This window comes from Ambystoma mexicanum, chromosome 11, assembly GCF_040938575.1.
Source record: "Ambystoma mexicanum isolate Mex_15411 chromosome 11, UKY_AmexF1_1, whole genome shotgun sequence".
Taxonomy (NCBI): domain Eukaryota; kingdom Metazoa; phylum Chordata; class Amphibia; order Caudata; family Ambystomatidae; genus Ambystoma; species Ambystoma mexicanum.
In genome coordinates, this window is record NC_090934.1 from 1,457,602,142 (window position 1) to 1,457,626,970 (window position 24,829).

Genomic DNA, 24,829 nt, shown 5'->3' on the forward strand with positions numbered 1-24,829 from the left:
TGCCCACTCCACATCCACAAAATTCCCAGCTGCACCGCAGTCTATTAAGGCCGGAATACCAGGGATGACATTTTCTGGTAGTAGGATGGAAAGAGAAACTACCACCATGGCCTGGTTGTTTAGAGAGTTGTCAAGAGACATACTGGTCTGATACGGGGAAGAATGATACTGGGCACTTACCGGTCTTCCCTCAACGGTAAAGCTTTGAAGTTTCCCGACTTGGGAATAAGAGAGCGACGAGGAGGAACTAAGTGACAGTCTTTCAAAACATGATTGGAGGATCCACAGTACATACATAATTTCAAAGATCTTCTCCTGTCTCTTTCAGTGGCTGAGATTGGTCCTCGAATGGTCCCAACTTGCATGGGTTCTTCAGTAGGAGACGGAGATTTCTGAGGGGTTGTGGAAAAATCCCACTGCGGACGTGTACCTTTTCCTTTTTTCCTTTCGCATGTCCTTTCATGCATTCGGTAATCAATCTGCATGGTTAATGTGATCATATCTGCTAGATTAGCGGGACGAGGGACTTTAGAGACCTCGTCCTTTAATTCATCTGTGAGACCTCTCCGAAAAAGAGTAAGAAGACCTTCATCTGGCCAGCCTAGTTCAGAGGACAGTTGTTTAAATTGAGTGATATACCAAAGTAATTCCTTGTTTCCTTGCTTTAAATCGAGAAGTCTCTCTTGAGTAGCAACCGAAATCTCCTTTCTTCCAAACATGGATTTGAGACTATTAGTGAAAGCGGAGTAAGAATCGAGTATAACATTGTTGGAGGTCCCTAAAGGAGTCGCCCAGGCTAACGCAGGACCAGAGAGGTGGGAAATGACATAGCCTACCTTATCTTTATCTGTAGGGAAGAAGCGAGGTTTAAATGTGAATTGAACGGTACAACTGTCAAGGAATTCTTTTAGTCTATAGGGATCACCGTCATACATAATGGAATGTAAGGACGACGGGGGAGTGTCTGAAAAAGCTCTGGCCACGTGATGTCGTAACTGAGCATTGTCCTGTTTCAAGGATTGTACCTCTAATGACATGGCCTGCATTGCCGTCATTAGCTGCTGCATTTGTTGTTCCATTTGAAATCCCGATTGCCAATATTCCTTTTTCGGGCTTCGCTTACTGTTATTTCTGTTAGGGAACTTGTGTAAATATGAGTAAGCTGCAGAACTAAATAAAGTGAAAGCTTTACAACAGCTCACCTTGGCAATCGATGACTCCAACTGGAAAGATAAAGCAGCTGTGAAAATTTCCCAGAGACAGCCCTGGCCACTCAACCCAGGGTAAAGTAACCCAGGAGAGCGGGCAGGACTCCCAGGGAAACCCTCAATGGGAAGAAAACCCTGGACGAATCCCAGCTCGTGCAGATCAGGATACGATGAAAGATGGACGTCTACGGCAGGAACCCCCGGGAATCACACCAGACACTTTGTCTGCAGGAATGAGAGGTGAAGAGATAGGAATCAGGTTAGAGGAGGGTCTGTATAATGGAAAAGAAAAGAGCTTCAAAGAGATCTCTCTCACCCGAATAGGACTAATGGAAAGTTCGGGTCTGGAATCTGACTGCAAAGGACAGCTTCGGGGAAGCCTGGAAGGATAATAGGAGATGAGAGCCTGGCCAATCTCAAAGGGAATCCTAGAGAAAGGGTACTTACTCAGATGTGGGTCTGGCCAGAATAGAAGACAAACAAGATGGGTTGGCGAAGCCGGTTGAAAAAGAAACCAGCGAATGCAGAGCAGAGGATCTGATGAGAGAAAGCAACAGGGTAAGTAGGAACCGCTAATGGTAGAGAGAAATGTGTGCATGAAGAGGAAGGATACAGCAACGAACTCACGGAGCGTCAAAGACAGAAGCGACGCGAAGCACCGGTCGCTTCGGTTCCGGATAAAGGATCACGTGACCGGTCGGCCGCACGTCAAGAGAGCGTGCAACTACTAGACCGCTGCCAGCTGGTCGGAAAGATACTCTAGCTTCCATCTTGGAGATGCTTGGAATCAGGGCGCCGCACAAGCGGGTCCGTGCCCATAACGACCACTTGCCGCGATGTGTAACACCTACTCTCACAGAAGGGAGGTCAGGTTCTCCATCCAGACATCAAAACCCTCAACCTTCACGCTTGGCTTCTGAACGGCTGAGGTACAAGGATTGGGACCTCCCTGATGATGTTATGGAGGTGTTACTTTCGGCAAGGAGGCCAGCAACAAAGTCTTTATACCGCTGCCGTTGGAACAGATTTTGCAGCTGGTGTAGAGAACAGAATATCGACCCATTTTCATGTGGTACACCAATGGTTTTGTCCTTCCTACTATATTTGGCAAATTCAGGCCTTCAAGTTGGCACCATTAAGGGCTATCTCGCAGCGCTATCTATCTTTAAGCGTACTGCGGAGGAACCATCCTATTTCAAATTACCCTTGGTAATACAGTTTCTAAAGGGGTTAACCAATGTTTATCCCCCAAGACCATTCCAAGTTCCCCTATGGGATTTAAACTTAGTACTAACTTTCCTGATGGGTACACCTTTCAAACCTCTCCATTCTTGTTCGTTAAGATTCCTTACCCTTAAGACTGTTTTATTAATAGCACTTACATCTGCTAGAAGGGTGAGCGAATTACAAGCTCTTTCTTGTAAACCCCCTCATACAATCTTTCACAAAGACAAAGTTGTCCTTCAAGTGAAGCCTAATTTCCTCCCAAAGGTAGTTTCTGAATTCCATATCTCTCAGAAGATTACCCTACCATCTTTCTATCCTCCTCCTCACCCGGGGAAAGAGGAAGAGAGGTTACACAGACTAGACCCTAGGAGGGTTTTAAGTTTTTACATTAGTAGACTAGCCAGGATAAGACAGGCAGACCAGCTGTTTGTAGGTTACGCAGGTCACAAGCTGGGGTTACCAATAACTAAGCAGACCATTTCCAGATGGATCATTCTAGCCATTCTGGAATGTTATAAACTGGCAGGGAAAGAGCCCCCTCAAAACCTTAGGGCTCGTTCGACCAGAGGTATTGCAGCTTCATCGGCCCTCAAAAGAGGCGTGCCGATTAAAGACATATGTGTGGCCGCTACATGGTCATCTGTCCATACCTTCACACGTTTTTACAATCTGATTCCTCCTCTAGTCAAGAGACTAGGTTTGGAAGGGCTGTACTGCATTCTATTCATCAATAGAAGACAGCGTGAAGTCAGTACTCCCTCCTCCGAATATAGAATACTGCTATGGGAGCCTATCTAAGATGAGGAATACGTCGGAGGACACAATCCCTTCGAAGAACAAGTTACTTCTTACCTTGTAACGTTCTTTCGACGGGATGTTCCTCCGACGTATTCCTCGTCGACCCTCCCATCCATCCCCACAGTTCTACTTCCCTTGTTGTTGCAGCTTACGCTCCTTCAGGGTGATTAGTCTAGTCCAGACAGTAATACTGTGGGCTACAAAACGGAACTGAGCAACGGACGCTGCGCGCGGCCTTTATAGGCAGGATGACGTCGAGCGTCGATACGGCGGCTGTCGAAGGACATCGACTCGAGGGACGTCGACGCGCAGCGCCCTCTGGAGAAAAAATTTTCCGAGGCCAGCAGAGCTGGAAGGATATATATATCTAAGATGAGGAATACGTCGGAGGAACATCCCGTCGAAAGAACGTTACAAGGTAAGAAGTAACTTGTTCTTCTCCAGCATTGGTATCTTTCATGGATTCACATGCGCCCGCCTGCCTCCCCTGGCCATGCAAACTGGTTCCCCCACTACTTTGGGGGCTGAAATCTGAGGGAGCGCGGGGGCGGGTCCTGTATTTATATCATGGCGTCCGGACGGCGCGGGCACGCATGATACAAAACGAGGTGGATAGGACGCATAAGCGTCGAAAAAGTTTTCCTACGGGAAAGGGTCTATATAATGTACCGGGGATTCCCAGCCTGACGACGGGGAATATTCTAAGCATGTGAATCCATGAAAGATACCAATGCTGGAGAAATGGAGTTACAGGTAAGAAACTATTCCCTTATCTATGGAATGCCCCACCGGGAATGTTCATGGTTACTGTTTTTGCCGCAAAACACTGGCTGTCACTTGGTGTGCCGTAGCAAATGTGTCTGTTTCACTAGACCTGAAACTTGCTCTGATAGGAGCACAAGCAGATTTGGAAAATGCTGGGGTACTATGTGTTCCAATTAAATGGAATACCATAGCTCATACTTGTCTGTCTTTCTTAGCTGACCAATGGAGAGGGTATTCTTTGAATCAGGTTGTTAGTGTGAATTGAATGCCATGTGCAATGGTACCATTTAACCATATAGAGCTGTATTTTGCACCAAATAATGTATTTTACCCTAAGGAGAAACCTTTACCTACTCCTTCCAAGCACCCCCGGTTACTATCCGACCTGGATTAAGTTGAATCGTAGTTTGCAGCTATTCAGGTTTAAGTGGCCTGAATTCCCTCTGTAGCTCTACTCCTAACCAGACATCACACTGTCTTTAGCCCCGCTCATGGAACAGAATCTGCCTTCCTTGACCTGAAGAATCAACGGGACAATGCCAATGACGCCGGAAAACTCTCCCTCCTGCTGCTACTTGATCCCTCTATAGTAACAAGGGGGGCGTCCGAATAGATAATTTTTTTTGATCATTTTTCTCTGTTATGTCATCATCCTTGCGTGGTGTACCTAATTTACATTCCTTTCGGGTGGCAATTTAAGCATTCAAAATACACAACAACAAAGAATTGTATGTGGTTTATTTAGTAAGGGTTTTTCCTCATTGCCCTGTATTGTCTATTATCTGTTTCTCTTAATCAGTGAGGGATTACAATTTTCACAAGTCCAATTACTGTGACTCCATAATTCTTTTTTCCCATTTCTTTTCTTTAGACATACAACAAATTATATACATATTTTTTTTAATTTCATTTAGTTTATACAAACTTTTGAAACTTTTCTAAAAAAGAAAAAAAACATCAATTTTACTGGTAAGTCTCTTAACATCATTTCCTTATTTTCTTACAACTTTATGACTGTATTGAATTCTACTTAGATTATTCCACATAATTATTATCATTTAAGTTCCATGTTCTACATATTATTCTCCACTCTTCCTTCTGGAGAGTCCTCTCCATTAAAATGAGGCGATCTCAGTTCCAGTTGACTTTGTAGTTGCTCCAGGAATCTCATTGTTGCAATCATCAATGATTTACTTTCATTCATAAGTAGTTGTTTCCACCATTCTTCCAAGTTATAAGTCTGATAATTTGCCATCTCCTTCCCTAGACAGTTCTCACGTTGAAGTCTTAATTCGGTGCAATTCAACACAAGATGTTTTAGGTTTTCTACCCCTTTTGCACAGAATCTACACATTACGTTTCCTGCCGGGATCAATCGTCGATTCCTCAAAATTTCCTTTGTTTCCACTATGTTCAAATGAAACTTTAGATAATATCTTCTTACACGTTTATACGGTGAGAAAGTCAGATATTTCGGGAGCATATTACTTTTTTTGCTTCTTTAGGTTGATTTAACATTGATTTTTGGGTTGATCTTTTCTCTCCAATTTCGATCCAGTCAAGATCTAATAATTTCCTTTTCACAGCCTCTGGATTGTACCATAAAGTTGTCTCATCCGTCCCCAATTGATTGAGGAGCTCTCTACATTGTTGTTTCCATTCACTTAAGGTGGATTTTATTTGCAACTCCTTTTCCATTAAGATTTTAAGAGGCAGCAAATTCGCCTCTTCATGAGTCTTTCTGAATAGCGCTAGTTTGTTCCATGCAATTCTTGCATTCAGAGTGGAAATCCCTACTTCATATAGGACACAAGCAGTCGGCGTGCTTTGGGGGATCTGAAGAATTTTCTTCCAAAAAAAGCCTTTGCACCTGGACCATATCTTATGGTCACAGCCAAACATGTTCTCAGCCCTGTAGATTAAAATTGGGGTGACTTTATTCTGATAGAATTTTCTTACTGACTCGCACGAGTATTTTCCATATTTCTTTTGCATTATGATTCCTTGTGAAGTTAGTTGCCTACAGCTGTTTAGGAGTCTTTTCACCATGGGTTCGTCATTTACGCTGGAATTGATCATTGTGCCCAAGTATCTTGTGTATTGCACCTTTTCCAGTTTCTTATTTCCCACGAACCAGCTTGCTCTATACTGTGATGACTTTCTTCCTCTTTTGTTCTCCAGGACTAGGATTTCCGATTTGGCTACATTGATCTCTAGTCTGAGCTCTTCTGTGTAGATTTTTAATGCTGTCAGCTTTCACTGTAGACCGATTGGTGTGCGGTCTAGAATGACCATATCATCTGCATACAGAATATGGTGTAGGTGGCTTCCATTCATAAGCGGAGGAAAAGATGTTACGCTTGCAAGGGCGGTTCCCACTTCCGAAATATAGAAGTTGAACAGGGTGGCCCCTAGTGAGCACCCCTGTTTCACACCTCTCTCTGTTGGGATTGGCTTTGTCAAATTTCCATCGCTATCAAGCCGTACTTGGATGTAAGTGTCAGAATAGAGTTCTTTGATAGCATCAATTAAGCTCTCGTTGCACCCCCTCTCCTTAAGTTTGCACCAGAGGATATCTCTGTCCACTCCATCAAAAGCATTTTCCATATCGATAAATGCCAGGTAAATTTTATAACCTGCTCTGATGGCATCAATTTTCATTAAATTTAAGATTAGTAGGTTTAGGCTACAGCCCACTCCTTTGACAAATCCAGACTGTCGCTCGTCATAGATCTTCTCTTGTCTAATCCATGCTGTGAGTTGTGTTAGGATCTGGGTTGCAAACACTTTCCCTACTACATCAAGTAAGGCGATGGGCCGATAATTCGCCGGGTCAGATCGAATTCCTTTCTTATATATCGGCACAATGATCCCTGATTTCCAGGTCGCAGGAATTCTTCCTTCTTTTATTATCGCCTGGAACAAGATATCACAGAATTCAGACAACTCTTCGATGTTCTCTTTTAAATCGGCGTTGGAAAGACCGTCAGGGCCTGCCGCTCTGGAAGCACTACTTTTTAGAATTGAGGATTGAATATCATCTTGATCTATTTTCATTTCCCATGGTCGTTTCAGTTGGACATTTATTTTACATGGGTTTTTCCTTTTTTTTTATCGTTTTGTGTAGTGACATTCCCAGTCATTTTCTATTGCCATGTTTGATAATATGGCCTTTTCAGAGTTCATTGTTTCATTTATTATGGCCTAAAAACCTCTGGAGTTCCTTTGATTTAGAGCCTTCAGGATCATTTCAGCACCTCTTTGCTCCATCATTACTCTATGCTGTTTACACCAGTTGTTATATTGGTTTTTCGACAAACTTTGAGTCTCCACCCCTTTAGACGCCAGAATGACTCTTAAAGTCTTCCTTAGTTCTCTCTTTTTTCTAGCAACCTCTGGGTCGTACTGGTGTCTTAGAAAGTTCTGGTTCTTTAAGGAGTTCTTCTTTTTGAATTTGTAAATTTCTAATAGTTGCTGATATTCCATTGCATTCGTTGAACCTTTCTCCTGACTTAGTCTCAATTGTTCTGATACCGCCTTGATATCAGCGTTTTTTAACCTTAATCTGTTCCGACCGGGTACCACAGAGATTCCATGTCCCCATTGCTCGTGCTTCACAACTTTGCCCCTATTCCATTCCATAGATACAATATTGTGATCACTTTGATTAGATTTGGTGACTTTAAAGGAGACTATTTCTTGCGATAAGCTATCAGAGACAATAAAAACTCAACATAAATAGAAGTACTGTGCAAAAACAATTGTGCAAAACATCAATCAGGGGTAGCTGATAACCTTCATGGACATATCAAACAGTGCTAAACAACAAATTATTAATTCATTCTGTCATCTACATCTATGTTGTCTATGTGCCAGCAGATCTAAATTGAATGGCTAGACCAAATGTCTGTGTGTGGAAACAGGGGCACTTAATTTCCTCTGCTGAGCCCAGTAACTTAGCAGGGAGCTAGAAGTTATGTTTAGTAAGTTACGGCTGTTATCAATCTAGTATTTATTCCACTAGTTTACAAAGACCAATACTGTAGTCAAACTGTAAACTCTCCCTCCTGCTGCTACTTGATCTTGTGGATCCCAAAACCTGATGCCACCATCTGTCATCTGTAGCATACTTCTCACCAGAAGTGACCAGTTGGCCTGTCCCCTTCCATGACAATAGAACGCCACAAGCCTTCACAGGCAAGGCTGCAGCCCCGCCTACATCAACATCATATGGTGACCCGCAAGGATAATGTGTTTCCCTAACCCTATACAACATTGATACAAAACCACTTTCTCAACCACCTTGACTCCAACAACCCATCCACCTTACAGGACCCTATGACCAGGACTGCAACACTGTAAACTCCATGTATGAAACAATCCAGACTTGGATAGCCCAATAAGTCTTTGTCTAAACGACGAGAAGACAGAGCTTCTTCTAGTTGGCCCCCCAACACTTTTTTTTCGTAAACCTTGACCCTGCGTACTGTCTCTTCACCATAGATGGACAAAAGATCCTTGTCTCCAACTCATTAAAAACATTGGGCATTTAACTGGATGCCTCGCTTAGTATGACCGGCGAATTAAAAATATCACCTCTGCAACAGCCTACACCACAAAACTCATACGAGCCAGTAGAACATTCCCCTCTACTGCCAACAGACTCACAGTGGCCGTGCCGTTGTCGGGGTCTAAGTTGGATTACTGCAATGCCTTACTCTGTGGGATCTCGGATAAGAACTAGAACAGGTTTCAAGTCATTCAAAACAATACAGTCGAGCAGCACTGGACTTGAATAAAACCAAACATATCTCAGAAGTCAGCATGTCAGTCCACTGCCTCCCCATCCAGGGAAAAATTACATTTAAACTCCTCTCTATTGCTCATCGCTGTCTGGATAACAAAGCTTCTTCCTACCTTGTCTAGAGGATCAATAAATACTCACCAACCAGACGACTCAGATTTTACAACAGTCAGCGACTCCTTACCATCAGAATTAGGTGGGAACGAGCCAGTGGCTCCAGCATCGCAACTTTCGTGGCCATCCTATGGAAAAACCTGCCACTTCACCTTTTATCTGAGACCTCCTACCAGCTATTCAGAAAAAAACTAAAGAATCTTTTGTTCACCTAACCTCAGTCACGTACCTACCTGTTATCATCTTATGCCGTACCTTCTGTCTGTAATTAGCAACTATATGCCCGAGGGCTTGGTGCGCTGCTATAAATGTACAAATATTTAAAGCGTTATCACTGGGCACCTATGACAAACCAGCTTCCGAAACTAAGGAATCTTTATTTCTCATAGGCATACTGGCCGGGGGAGTGGCACTATTTGGTAGGTGTGGACCCACACTCCATACAATTGTTCATTTATAATACGCTTAAACCAGCCCGGGACACGTTCCCACTGTGCTATCCTCCGGGCCATGAAGATGCCCATAAGCTGTAAATAAGCATTGCACGTGTTTACACTATCATCCAATGTACTTCCATAGGGAACCCTATGGCCACAGATCAGGTGGTGTTCCATAGTTTGTGAGATCCTTCGGCCAAGCTTAGTGCTGGATGTCATAATGGAGTGTCCACAGCTGGGCATACAAACACTCCTGTACTTCGGAACATGTTATGTTCTATTCCATTTGTTCACCTTCAAATGTAATTCAGTACCAAGTTCATTAGAATATTTTTCATAATTATATTCAAACCAGATCGAATGTGCAGTTACCAAAAACAGGCTTCAGTATTAGTCAATTGTGCTCCAGTAAATAGGCCTATTGCTTTTTTTGTAATTGTGCTAATGTTTCATCATGTAATTGCCCTTTATACACATTCACACTTTAACAACAGCGTTATCATCACTACATGCATGTCCCCCTAAATCTCACCTCTTTTTTGTAAAGACCAAAGCTCTCTGTCGAGCTAGATAAATATCATCACCGTTTTACTCACTCCTCCTCCTTAGGAAATCATCCACCCAATCCTATTAGCCTCATCCTTCCTTTCCCCTCCCTGAACTCACTGTGCTCACTAGACTGTCTGTGGACGCTTTGCTGCTGAGGCTACCACCCCTTCCCTTCCTGGCCTCATCCATCCCTGCTGCTGAGGCTACCTACCCCTCCTCTTTAGGGCCACATCCATCTCTGGCCTGCTAGGCTCTCCATCCCTCTCCGGAACCTGCTGTGCACACTACATTGTCTGAGGACGCTTTACTGCTGAGGCTACCTGCCCGTTCTCAATCCCCCTCTTGTCATGCGCTCTGTCTGCCCCTCCCCTCCTCAGCAGCAGAGCGTCCACAGACAGTCCAGAGAGCACAGATGGTTCTGGGGAGGGTGAGGAGAGTGTGATGCTAATAGAATGGGATGGCTGAGTCTCTGAAGAGGAGGTGCGAGTAGCCTTGGCAGCGGAGCGTCCATAAACAGTAAGATGAGCGCAACCGTTCTGGCTGGTAAGGATGAACTGTTCTGGTGCGCCCAGGTTGCCTCAGGCAGTCCAGTGGTGGTAGACCGATTGCAATTGAAGATCAGGAGTGGTGTGGACGTGGACACTGCACCATCAGCCTCCGGTCTTGAGGTGTTGTCACAGAACTTAAGTGTAGTAAGTTCTGGGGCAGGAAGGATGAGGCCCAGAAGAGGAGTAGTGAGGTTAGCCAAGAGGAGAGCCTGAGTTACTGTAGGTAGCCCAATGGAGGAAGACAGATTGCGGTGGAAGATGGAAGCCGAGTGGGCACGGGCTCTGCGCCAGCAGCCAGCGGTCTAAAAGCGGTGTCTCAGAGCTTGAGGACTCCGGACCCAGCCGAACAGTGAGGTCAGGAGTAGTGAGGTCAGCCAGGAGGAGGGCCCGAGTTGCTGTAGGTAGCCCAATGGAGGTGGACAGAATGCGATGGAAGCAGAGAGGGCACGGGCACTGCGCCAGCAGCCACCAGTCTAAAAGTGGTGTCTCAGAGCTTGAGGACCCCAGACCCAGCCGAACAGGGGGTGGGGCAGACCCGCTTCGGCACTGAGCAGAGAGCCGCACCAATCCACACGAGTGGGCTCAGACAGTGTAGGTAGGGACGGACCAGCAAGGTGAAGCAGGAAAACGGAGAGAAACCCAGAGGCCAGGCGGTATGGGCGCAAAGATCCGAAAGTGCAGCAGTCAGTTGCAGTAGGGCACTGCAGGGTAGGTTCAGTAGTGAGAGGGAATAAGGCTCCTACCTCAGTGCGACCATGGTACCCCTAACACATTCCATCCTGCAACGGTACTCAAGCTGCCTCAAGGGAGTTGGTGATTTGGTAGGGTGGCAATCTGTAGCAGCCGGGCACCGCAGGGAAGGCTCCGCAGTGTGGAGGGTGTAGGCTCCACCCTCAGTACGGCTGCAGCAGATAAACACCACTTAGCCTGTGTCAGCAGTCGAGCAGCCTCCTGGGGATCAAGGATGAATGGTGTAAGATCCGCAGTAGTGGGCGCAGAAGAGGGCTCAACGTTCCACCCTCGGTCCGACCGCTGCGGCTGGATTGCCTTTCCAATCCTGCTCCAGCACAACGCAGTCACCCTTGGTGCAGCCGAAGTAGCCGTAGCGCTGATCCAAACGCCAAGAGCACAGATTAGGCAGATCGCTGTGCAGGGCCAGTCGATGATCAGGCCAGAGATGAAAGCAGTTACAGCAACAGGGTGAGAGGTGCTGGGCAGGCAGGCAGCCGACAATGTTAGAGGCAGGAGGTGACAGGAAGTCCCGGTAGTGTAGAGGGCCGTTGGGGGATGTGAGCTCTAAAGCTCCCACTCGCAGAGGAGAGCGGGAAGAGGCCAACGGCTGAGGAAATGGTGGAGGCCGCAGAGATGAGATGAGGTAGAAGGAGAAAGCGATTCAGGATAATATCTGAACCGCAGGTGTTCCCAAGCTAGGGAATCAGGATCGGAAAAACGGCTAAGAAAATTGTAGTAAATACTGAAATCACAAGGTTTGAATCAGCCTGAAGCGAGGAGGCGACGGATCAGGCAGCCGAGCTTGTGCACCCCCTGGTGGTCATATTTTAAAAGTGTGTCTTGTGACAGGTTCAAGGTCATGACCATTTGAGGGGAGATCATGGACCATTCTCGACCTTGGGTGGTTGGCCTCGTATGCCATAGCTGATACTACCCCCAAGAGGCAGGGTGAGGGAGTTGGGGGGGGGCTGTCCCTCCCCTTTCCGATTGTACATTGTATATGTCTGCTGCAACCACTGTCTCTTCCACAATGCCTGTCAGATTCTTTTCTGGCCAGAGTTCTCCTTTAGCCTTTTCATAACAGCAACTCACAGAATTCAGCTGGACACAACCAAGAAACCCTGTAATGGAGTTAGGAGGAATGAAATCGAGGACAGAATTGGAATGGATTGCAGTTTTTCCACCAAAACAAAGAGGAGACACCCAACACCCGACCTAGCAACCCAAGGCGGACCCTATGTGAAGAGTGGGGCAACAAAAAACTGAGTATGAGAAGGGACAGCAGGAAAGACATGTAAATCAATCCTCCTGGGACTGAATTGGGAGCAAAACGTCAGCACATGAAGAAAGCCACGAGGAAAACTAGCATCCATAGCCCAAGGTTGCCACCCTGAAAATGGATACTCAAAGGGGGCACGCTAAAAGCTTTTATAAAGCCTTCCGGGAATACATTAGCTAGAGATTGGCCAAGGGGAGCAAGTGATCAGGGGGACAATGGGAACTGGGGAGGAGTGTTCGAAAGGGAAAAGGCTGGTCTATAAAACCCCAGCCATCATGGAGGAGATTGAAAGGTGTTAAGGTGAGGTAAGGTGGAGTGGTGGTGGATCAAGAGACCAGGCAGCGGGTGGACGGGGTGTGGAGTGCTGAAAAGACTGTGGCAGTGTTCTGGGAGATTGCAGGCAAAGAACTATGTGGCAGGGGTTTGTGAAAGGTAACTGAAATAGAAAGGTAGAGAGACAGGGTGAGAGGTGTAGGGGGCATTAGAGTGAGAGTGATAAAGAGAGTGCACGTTAGGAGGGGTTTGAAGAGAGTGCAAGGCGACGGGGTAGTGGTGAGGATACAGTGAAGCTGGGGTAGTTGGAAGAAATAGGCAGAGTGTGGTAAGATGAGGACACAAGCGTAGATGTGGAGTTACGAATAGGGAGAGGGGAGAAGAAAAGTATAGTGGGGCACATAGAGATAGAGAGAAGTGGTTGGGAAAGGAGCAAATGCCGGTAGAAAGAGAGATTCGGTGTAGGTAGTGTGAGGGTGGTAGGAGAGAAAGAGAGAGAAGCAGATAGGAAGGGGGTGACATGTGAGGGCAGAAGGAAAGGGGCATATGTAGACGGAGGAGGATAAGGAAGATCACAGAGAAAAAGAGAGGAGATAGAGGTAGCGAGAGAGTGGGGGACTGAGAGAGAAAGAGTGAAAAGGGGAGAGGCTTAAAGAGAAAACCTGGTGACATCGAGCAGGGCCAGAAACCAGACCTACCCCTTAGTCCCAGAGCTCAGTAGACCGAAAATGTCACAGCCTTTATGTTTCCCCTGACTATTAAAATAGGATCAGTGGAGCCCGCTGGGTGGATGAGAGAGCTGTGCAGACCCCTTTATTTTCAAACGTCCCAATCTTCCCAGACCAGTTGGTTAAAACTTGAATCAAGCACCCTAAAGCTGCTATCTTTTTCGGTGGATTATTGAGACCATCTGTCACAGTCTCCACAGTCCCCTTTTGCCCTTTGTCTAACTTTCTATGTGTAAGAAAAGGTTTACATTCAGTCTAGGTGCTGTAAAATTGTTGCAAAAGGTGCATGGTTGTTTCCAAAATGATTTCACAGGCGCAGCCAGACTTACCTTTCCATTTTATCTCTAATAGTCAACCTTCACAATACAAATACTTTGGCAAGGCCACCTTTAGTAAGGACAATTGCTAGACAACGAGATGTACTGGAAACTGTGTCGGATTTTTCTTTATTGATGCCCATTTGGCAGCTGGAGGCAGCATCCACCAGAGATGGGGTTTTAGGAGAAGGTTTTGACCACTTGGCTCCTTCTGATCCCTTTGAACTACCATACCGACGGGAAATGATTGGGATGTGGGCGCAAGTCCTCCTCCACCTTTTCACGTAAGGCCTGTTGCAGAGAAATATTGTACAACACACCAAAGGCCTCAATGATCTTTCATACCACGAGTGTAGTTTATTGTGACGCGCCATATCTGTGACCTTAGCAATGGAAATGAGACTTTGAGATGTTCAGTGATGCCCCGGGTGGACACAATCTGAGGTGCTGGTATTACTGTAAGGTGTTAGATATGCTGTGTTAGCTGTGGGAAATGTGTGCGAGTTGCTGAGTGTGACCGGCTGCAAAGCTCTGAAGAGCACAGCAGATAGATGTTGCTTGTTGTGACAAAGTCCAATGTTGCTGGTTTGAGAATGGGACTGGCGAGCCATAGGGGCCAGGGAGCACCACCCTCTGGGTGAAGTAGGCCCTGAAGGATGGACGTTTCCCAAGTACATCCCTAACCCATTGCATTGGAACAGCCCATTCGTGGTAGGGACTCACGTGCCTGTTCACCTTGTGACCAGGATCTGACTGTCAGCCCTATTAGGAAATATGATGGGGTTCAATGTGGAAGAGGCTTCTGAATCCTTTCCTCTGAGCAGAACAGGATGTATCTATATGGCACAGATCCAATGGAGTATGATGCTTGGCACACGTCCGAGTAAGCCTGCGTACCCAAAGTGGTCGTTGCAAATGCACAGGAGAATGTCGTCCTGACAATTGTAGAGAGAGGCAAGCTTCCAAGCACAGGAGCCAAGAAAGAAAAAACTTCAACCCCAAAAGACGCGATGGACGTTTTGATCAGCAATTGGCCGAACCTAAAGCAGAGAGGGATGGACTGTGGTCCTATAGAGAGCATGACTTGTTCATCATACTTTCAGTTGCCCACTAGCTTACTTTCTGTTCTATCTTGATTTCTGAGCATTTATGTTGCATAATAAAGACCCTTAAACCATCATTCATTGTCTTCATCCTTGTTATCCATCGCCCATGACACTATTCTGCTCTTAGAGGCCAGTCCTGATGCTATGAAACCTTTCTGAGGCGACCCACTCTGTGTCTTCAATTGGTTGTATTTGCTGCATAACAACACAATTGTCAGAACTGTGCTCCTGCTGTTCTGGTGGCCTGGTCTAGTAGATATGCACTCATATTGGGAGGTCTGTCTGGAGCTTGCAACCCCCTGACCCCCGAGTTTTTTCACTTGTTTTCAGCTGTACGTGTTGCATAAAAAACACAACAGTGAGATCTTACTGTTGCTTATCATTTTAGCATGACAACCGTGCATCTGTTTATTCATGTAGCTGCTAAATGACTTCCCATATATATATTTTTTTAAAACAAATGTAGTCATTTTATTCAAACAACAAATAACAAACCAAACTCAGCTTACAGAGGATACATAACTTGCTCATAAATGCACATACTTTGTTACTTTTTTGCCCACTGTATTTCCGTCCCACCCCCCTCCCGAGCCTACTTTCTCCCATTGTTAGTCTCCACCTCTTGTGGTGGGGAGACCTCTCCCGCCACGCTTATTTGATCATCGTCACTTAGTCCATCATACAAAGGCCCAAATAGCTCTGCTATTAGTTGTCTCCAACCCGCTAGGGCTCCAGCTTCACCCTCTACGTCCCCTTTACACGCTTCCTGCCATGCCACTGTTTCTGCCTCCGCCCACTTCTGCAAGTCCCTCCACCACGTCTCCACTTTGGGCTTGTGACACGCTTTCCATCCCATCGCAATCCTTCTCTTCGCCAGAACATATGCCAGATCTTTCAATTTACTCACATGTTTAAGCTTCCGCGGTCTGGGGATCCCTCCCAACAGGCAAGGCCACACCGTATCCACCTTCATGTGGATTCCCTTGTCTTCCATTTTCTGTGCTATGTCTCTCCAATATTTCGCTATCAGTGGACATGCCCAGAACATATGCACCATTCCTGCGTTTTCCTCATTTCATTTGGGACACACTTGGCTTCCGGCGTTCTTAAATTTGGCTATCTTAGGGTTAGGGTTAGGGTTTAGGGTTAGGGTTAGGATTAGGGTTAGGGTTAGGGTGAGTTATATACAACTGTATTTGTTGCAGCCTAGCATTTCTTGATACTTTTTTATGATACCCCTGAGCCCTTTCCCACATCCTGTCACTCATCAGGTCCCCTACTTCTTCCTCCCAGTCCAGTCTAAGTTGCACCACTTCCTTGCCCACTTGAGTCATCATCATCTCGTACACTCTAGACGTTTTATGCCCTCCTTCTGTTATATCATATATCACATCTAGTGTGGTGTCCGGTTCCTCTGCAAGTTCCACCTTGGACCAGGTATCTTTAATTCGTTGCACCATCCCATGATACGTAATATATTGCCCAGCACTCAACCCCGTTTGTTCCACCAGCTCCTCAAATTCCAATATTTTCCCTTCTTGCCACACATCCCCCAATGTTGGTATTCCTACCGGTTCCCAATACTTCCTAATCATTAACCTTAGTTGCTTTTCTGTTCCCATCATAGTGACCAATGGGATCTGCGGAGAGCACAGGGCCGGCTTGTCCATCAACCGGCACGGCCTCTGCCACATCCCCCACCCCAGACCCAACATCCTAGGACGACCTCTTAGCTCCCGCTTGGGTAACCATATCATTTCTTTCAAAAAGTATGGGGTGCAATCTCCTTGATGCAGTCTATGCTCTAAAGTAGGCTCCGCAGAGAGCCATTTGGCTACATGTTGCAACTGGCTTGCTACATAATATACTTCCCAGTTTGGTAATTTAATGTCCCCTTTCTCATGCGGATTTTGGAGTTTCCACAGGGCTACCCTGTTCCTCATCCCGTGCCATAGGAATTCCCTGCATATACTGTCCAACCTAATAAAGAATCACCGGGGTATGGAGTATGGGATGTTCGCAAAGCAATACAACAATCTGGGCAATGCCACCATCTTGAGCATCGCCCCACGCCCCATCATTGCCAAGGGGAGTTTCGCCCAGAACTTCATGCTGTTTTCCAATTTCTGAACAGTTCTTTCTGTATTATGCCTATGTTCGGCTTCTACTGTATGGTATATGTCTATCCCCAAGATATCTAAAGGTTGTGGCCTCCCACGGTATCTGGAGTACCAGCAAGTTCTCCGCCAAGAGCCCCCTATATCTGCCCAGCGGGAACACACAGGATTTACTTGGGTTCACAGCTATACCTGAGAGTTCAGCAAACCTCTCCACCACTTCTAACACATACTGCAAATTCTCCTCTGGGTAGCGCAAATACAATAACATATCATCTGCGTATAGTGAAATTAAATGTGATGTTTCCCCAGCGACAATGCCTATTGTGTCATATTGCTGCCTTAAATAAATCGCTAGAGGCTCCAAAGCCAGAATATACAACATGGGGGAACAGGGGCATCCCTGTCTGGTCCCTCTACCAAGTTGCCACCTTTCAGAGATCACAGTTCCTGACTTCACTCTCGCTAATAGCGCACTATATAGGAGTTCTACCAAGTGAAGATATCCTGGCCCCATACCGTAGTTGGCTAGCACCGCCTTCAGCCAGGGCCACTTGACCGAGTCAAATGCCTTGATCGCATCCAGCGACACTATCGCCATTTCCCTAGTGTCTCCCTTCAGTGTATTTGACCACTCGATGGAGTCGCCTCAAATTATTCGAGATATTCCTATTTGGGACATATCCTGTTTGATCAGGGTGAATTAGTTTATTTATGACCTTCTTTAGTCTGCTTGCTAGAACCGCTGTTAAAATCTTACTATCTTGGTTTAACATCGATAGGGGCCTATAGGATCCGCAGTCACTACCAGGGCTATTGGGCTTGGGGAGTGGTACGATAACCGCTTCGCGCAGTGATTCCGGTAGTCTCCCAACTTCATATGCTTCGTTAAGCATTTCCAGCAGTGGGGAGAGAATCTCTGCTTTATATGCCTTATAAAATTCGCTTGGGAGTCCGTCGGTTCCCGGGGTTTTACACGTGGGCAGCTGCCTCACCACTTCTTCTAGCTACTCTAGGGTGATCGAGGCATCTAGCTCCTCCCTTTCCTCTACACTAATTTGGGGTAGCCCAATATCTTCCAGTATGTCTCCTATTTCCCCCCTGTTGCTCCCCGTATCGTCTCCGTACAAGCGTCTATAATAGTCTACAAATTCTTGATTAACCCCCTCTTGCGTGTCCACTACGTCTCCATTGTCTTTCACTATTGTTCAGATTTGGGGCCTGGGAGTCTCGTTTTTGTAGAGCCACGCTAGGAGTCTTCCTGGTTTGTCACCTCCAGCATGTTGTCTTTCTATGTACTTTTTATAATTAAGATTACATAATCTCTCCCAATATCCTGCACATTTCTGCTGCAGGCCCAGTGCCATTTCTGTATCTGCCTTAGTGTTGCTGCCCCGTTCCAATACCCTCTCCAGTTCCTTTTCAGAGTGCTGTAATTCGGTCAGAATCCCATTCTGCAGTCCTTTAGACTTAGCCATAGCAATTCCTCTCACTACCACTTTAAAGGCTTCCCAGAGTGTGCCTGCTGTCTTAACACTGCCAGTATTTATCTCAAAATAACTTATTATTTCCTCTCGCATATCCTCCCTGAATATGCTATCTTTAAGCGCTTCTGCACGCAATCGCCATCTGGGTATCCTCCCCCTTGGGGGTCGGTATTGCCACATTAGCAGCAGTGGCGAGTGGTCTGAGAGGACTCTGGCTTTGTATTCCGCCTGCGGTATTTCGGTCAGCAACTCCTGCGTGACAAAAACATAGTCCAGTCTTGTATGTAGGCCCTGTGGGGCTGCATAGTGTGAATATTGTCTATCCTGCGGATGACGTGTTCTCCATGCATCTGTCAGCCCAAAATCCGCCAGTAGTGCATGTAGTGCCTTTGCAGCCGGGGTGGGTCTAACTATTTTAGTGTCTGATCTATCTATGTTGGGGTTCAACACACAATTGAAATCTCCCCCCCCCACAATATAGCTCCCCCCACGCTGCCACTGAGTTTACTATGCAGGGTCCTAAAATACGCAGCTGTAGCTTGGTTCGGGGCATAAGTATTTACAATGCAGATCTCTCTATTTTCCACCATCCCTCTCATGATCACCATCCTACCATCCGCCTCTACCTGCGAGCTCCGCAACTGAAACGGAACATGTGGGGACACCCATGTGATTACCCCTCTTGCATAGGCAGAGTGTGTTGGCCCTACCACTGTCCCTCTCCATTTTTTCTGTACCACTTCCAGTTTATCTTGCGTTAAATGAGTTTCTTGTAACAGGGCTATATCCACTTTCTGTCTGCGTAGGTACATCATCACCTTGTTCCGCTTCAGATAACTATTGAGCCCCCTAACGTTCCATGTGACTATCTTAAGGTCGTCTTGTGTTCCGTGAGGTGTAGGCTCACCCCATAACTCTTTCCCAACTATAACAAACCACAGCACACAACCCCTTCCCTCCCCCCTCCCCACCCTATCCCAACCCCAACAGTTGCCCAGCTCCATCCTTGGATCTCAGGCTCCCCCGCGTTTGGGCCTAACCTGATACCCCGGGCAAGACCCCCAGCAGGGTGACACCGCACTATCGGCGACCTAGCTAACCTCTAAATGGGGGATGTAAAGGTTGGTCCTGCAAGGCTCCTTGTCAAAGTCATGATTGCAATATTCGCGGATCATGTGTTTCTCCCATCCTGATCACACCGTTTAGCAAGCTACTTCAGTGACTATATTCAAGTCCCATAGTCTTAAGTTCTGACAACACCGGTGCCCCTCTTGCTCATTACTTATCCGCGTCACCTCCTTCTCCCGTCCGGACGTCCGACTCCTGGGGGCAACCCTGCTTGTCGAGCCATCCCATAGCTTCTTCCGGAGTTTCAAAAAACAAAGTTCTATGCTTGTGAAGAACTTTTAGTTTAGCCGGGTAAAGCAACATGTACTTATGACCCGCTTCTCGCAATCTTCTCTTGACTGCCCCGAAGTTCATTCTGCTCCGCTGCACCGTCTGGGTATAATCCTGGTAAGCCGTTATGTTTGCCGACCCTCTTTGTATTGTCCCACCTTTGCGAAAGTGTTCCAGGATCCTTTCTCAATCCCTGTAGTTAAGTATCTTGGCGATCACCGGCCTAGGTGGGCCTCCTGGCGGTGGTCTCCTCATTAGGGCCCTGTGCGCCCTTTCCACCGCGAACCCCTGAGACAGCACTCCTCCAGTGATTCCCTGTAGCAACATTGTTTCAATGAACTCCGTGGGGTTATGGCCTTCTGTTCCTTCCGGGAGTCCAGCAATACGGATATCATTCCTCCGGGCTCGTCCTTCCGCCTCCTCCGCTCTGCTCTCCAAATTACCCACTCGCTGTACCAGGGCGTGAAGCTCCGACCGGTGGGAAGCACAGTCCACCGTGTTAGGGCCCATCTCCTTCTCGAGGTTCTCTGTGCGCTCCGCCAGAGACCTAACGTCTTGCCGTAGTAGATTCACATCCTCTTGCACTGCCCCAACCTGGAGCTGCAGCGCTGTTTTTAGTGCTGTCACTGCCAGTTCAAGCTTGGTCTCCCAAGCCACCTTCAGATCGGCGATCGCCTCCAGGACCTCCTGGTTCGTGCCCATGGTGGCACTGCTCCCAACTTGGGCTCTGTCTTTGCTCCTGGCTCCCTCCGGGCCGGGCAGCGTCTTAGTGTATTTGTCTAATGTGGGTTGCTTACCCTTCACTCTTGGGGGCTTATTGGACATAGCGCTGTGTCTATGAGTCGTGAGTCAGCCCCTTCACCCGTGGTCTTCAGTCCCAGCAAGGGTGGGTTCTTGTTATCCCCAAAGGGCCGATGGTATCCGCTGGTTCCCTCGATTGTCCGCGCTCCGCTCCGAGCACTCCACCAGCGTCTCTCCCCCTGCTTCACTGGGAGTATTGTCACTGCCGTACCCAACCGTTGGGGGGCCGCTTACCGCCTTAATAGTGCACACAGGCCCTCTCGATCGGTATGCCTCCTCCGGTCGTCAAGGTCCTCGGCTGTGCAGGTCGGGGACCCTCTTTCACTGCGTCCACCCAGACTGGGCAATGTGATAATTATTTTGTACCGCTAGCGATCCTCCTCTGCTGTTGTCGAACAAAGACAGCTCCTCCATCTCAGGGGTGCGCCCCTCGGAATCTCTTTGTTCTCGTCCGTGGCCATTTTGATGTCCCTTTCGCGGCCGGCCTCTCAGTACAAAATAACAATCCGTCTCTTCCTCCGCTATAAATGCCAGCCAGCCTGCTCATGCTCTGCTCTGTGCCTTCCCACGCCTGCACATACTTTTTGGGCCGCCGCTGATCAAAAAAATATGCTTTTCTTGGTCGGATCAAGTAGTCGGATCACGGAGCTCACAGGGTTCCCAGCCTATTCCATGGCTGCCAAGCCACGCCCCAAATGACTTCCCATATTTGAGGTCTTTTAGCACGATTCTATGGGAACGTCCTTGCTACCTCTCTCATAGCAGAAAAAGTAACGGCAAGGAATCGCTAAGTCAGGCCCCAGGTCTCAACAGAACAGTTGTGAAGGTCATATTGTGTGAAACTCCTAGTAATATAGCTTCAAGAGGAGACCATTTGCAGATCAACCATGTCATTGAGACTGGGTCAGCCTTTCTCTCCCTCAACTGTTTCCCTGTCCATATCCTTCTGTTTTAGCTCCCTCCAAGTGTTCCCCTCTCAGACAACCTTCGAATTGTATCCATATTAGATTACCCCAGACTCTAGTCCCTTGTTGCACTGTGCGCCATTGGTTCACAGCTAGGAGTGTGCTATAGGAAAATCAGCCAATAGCGTGCATACATGCAAATGATCAACCCCTCGCCGGCCATCTACAAACAGAAGTCACACAGAAATTCCCTTATGTGGGAGTCGGGGACACCCTTCAGGATCAGACAGCACACTAATCACACAAGCCCAAACGAACACATGTATAGGCTGGAGATATGGGGGAAGGACTTATAGTCACCTAACACGCCAGGTCCGACAAAAGATACAATTTGCACATAGACAGTTCACATCTCCAGTCTGTCTTAAATCTAGACTTGAGCAAGTGGAGGCTGAGCAAAAGAACATTCAAATTGAAAAGACCAAATATTATCTGTAGTGTATGGGAGAAAGAGGGCAGGATAGATAGGATGAGAGAGTTACAGGCTAGCAGACGGGTTCGAGTGTTCCTGGAGTAGCAGTGCCAGCGCCGAGATGACTCCCATTGGACATTACGGTTGGAACAAATTAGGCAGAATGCAAGGACTACAAATTGTTGCAAAGACTACCAATTGTTGAGTCCTGCCCTGGATAGACGTCTAATGGTTCTCTGCCCACCGGCACGCTCAGCTGATCTCTGTTCTCTTTTGCCTTGTTTCCCTATGGGACAAGTTTTCCTCTTTTGATTTGTACAGCTCTTTGTACGCTTTTTTTGTGTGTAAATTTATTTTTATTGCGTTTTTACAACATGAGCGCGAAACACTAGCAAAACAATAGGCAATATGTCATACTTTCCTCTTATTTCGCCCCTCCTGCCCCCGCCTCTCCTCTCCCTTTTTCAAGTGGATTCCCATTTTTAGGCAGATATAGGTTTGCACTGTGTTCTCACGTGTAAGTTCTTAACCGAGTAGGCTACGACCGTTCCTTCCATGCCCCCATGGAGTCTATGGCACATCTCTCCTGGTTTAGAGTGTTGATAAAAACCTACCCTTTTTTCCTTTCATTGAAACTTTTCATGAAATTGTAACCATTCTGTTTCCACTGAGGAACTATCTCCATGGACTGCTGCAGAGATCCTTTCCATGAGATATATGTCTTTAGCTACATTAGACCACTCCTGCAGTGTGGGGAGGTGCCCCCTTTTCCAGTGTTTGACCCGGCATGATCGTGCCACTAATAGAAGAAAGTGTACCAGGGATGAAGGCGTGCCCCACCTATCGTCACTCTACTCCAACCCAAACAGGATGAGCAAGGGGTCCAAACTGTGCTCTCCCCCTCCTGCGTCCCTGATCCACCCCAAGACCTCAGACCAGAACACCTGCACCCTGGGACACGCCCACCACACGTGCCAATAGTCAGCTCTGGCTCTGCACCCGTGCCAACAATGGGGATCCACGGTTGGGAGCATTCTGGACAAGCGCACTGGATCGTACTGCCAGCGATGGAGCAGTTTTATCGCATGCAACTTGTACTGGCATGAAATAGAAGTCTTGAAGGCTTGTGTACACAAACGTTACCATAGGTCGTCTCCCATTTCCATGTCCAAGTCCCTTTCCCATCGTGCTCGGAGCCCTCTCTAATGACCCCCTCCCCGGGTTCCAACAGTGCCCCATAGAGGCGTGAGATGAGGCCTTTCATATCTGCCTACCCATCTAGAACCTTCTCGACTGGAGTGAGATCCCTTTGAATGAACTTCTTCCATTTCTCAGACATGAATATTCCCTTAAGCCTAAGGTAAAGCAGCACTGTGTACACTATTTGAAGTCTGCTTTTTCCCATTCCCTCCTGCTTTCTGTTATTTTCCTGTGGATTTCATTCTCTCCCTATCCCGCAACTGACCTGGGGTGTGCCTGCCTGGTTATCAGGAGGGACTGGCAACCACCCTCTTTCCAATGGATAAGCAACATATTGTCATCAGGTGCAGTGATATATTCTCCCTGCAAGAGAGCCTATTCCAGATTCCTTTCGTCTCCTTACCGAGTACCAGCGCCTACACTGCATTTCTGTGTTGTGTACCTCTTTTCCCAATAGGGGATGCCTAGTTTGAGGCTCTAAGGTCATCCATACTACACTTCATATGCATGATAGTGCCCTTAGCAACACTAATGACATGCCAGAGCAGCTGAAGGCAACATAAATATTGCATCTGAAGTTTGCAGGCAGGGCAATGCTGCACGAGTGCAGTCCCATGGGCGAAGGAATTTACAGCCTAAAAGTGCTAATCCACCTGCTGCTTGTCGGGCACTGTCTGCAACAACTGTGTATTTCTGCATTCTTCTGTGGGAGCACTGGGTGCGGGTGGCGCCACCTGTGATTAAAGTGGTGAGCTAGGATGCCCGGGCACCTCCTCTCGATATGTGGCCACAGTGCGGGTGAGTGGGCTGTGAGAGACCTTTACTTGCACTCCCACTCCCTTATCAAAATCCAGATGATGTGCTGGGAAACAATACCTTCCCTCAGTGAGAAAGAGATCCACAAACACACACATTACAGTTTCTTACTATGCAGAACAAACTGTTTGAGTACTACCCAAATGAGTGTTTTTGGTCACGTATGGTGCAAAGAATGCATTTGAATGCATGTTTGCTTAGCATCATTGGTTAACCCTTTAAGTGCCAGGCTATAGTGACTTATAAAACAGGACCTCTCTGACCACAAAAGGGGTCCATCCTCACCAAAAAAACAGGCTTATACTAGAATCATGCGTTGGCACTTCAGGCCAGAACGAGCCTGCTCAGACATCTCAACTGCTAGGAATGCTCTCCAGTGTAAGATGCACCCCGCCACTAAGCTTTATGACCGGACCCTTATAGCAGGAGTAACTATTTCGCTAAAGTGAGCTTGGCGATGCTACTCTCTTGGATGTGTGTACTTTCAGAAAGACGTGTTTGCCAGGAAATGTGTTGACCTTTCAATGGGTTGCAGGCTTATGCCACCCAAGAGGAACTCCATTGACACTCTCCTTTTTGCATATGCAGGTTGGGGTTAGATGGGTACTGACACCCTTACGGACAGTTGAGACTGCGAGAACTGAATGCAGTGGACCCGGGGTTTATTCGCTCCATGCACGGTTATGGGAGACTTACTGGCCTGGCATTAAAAATAACCAGAGACGGTCATCCGCTAGGCAATAAACCA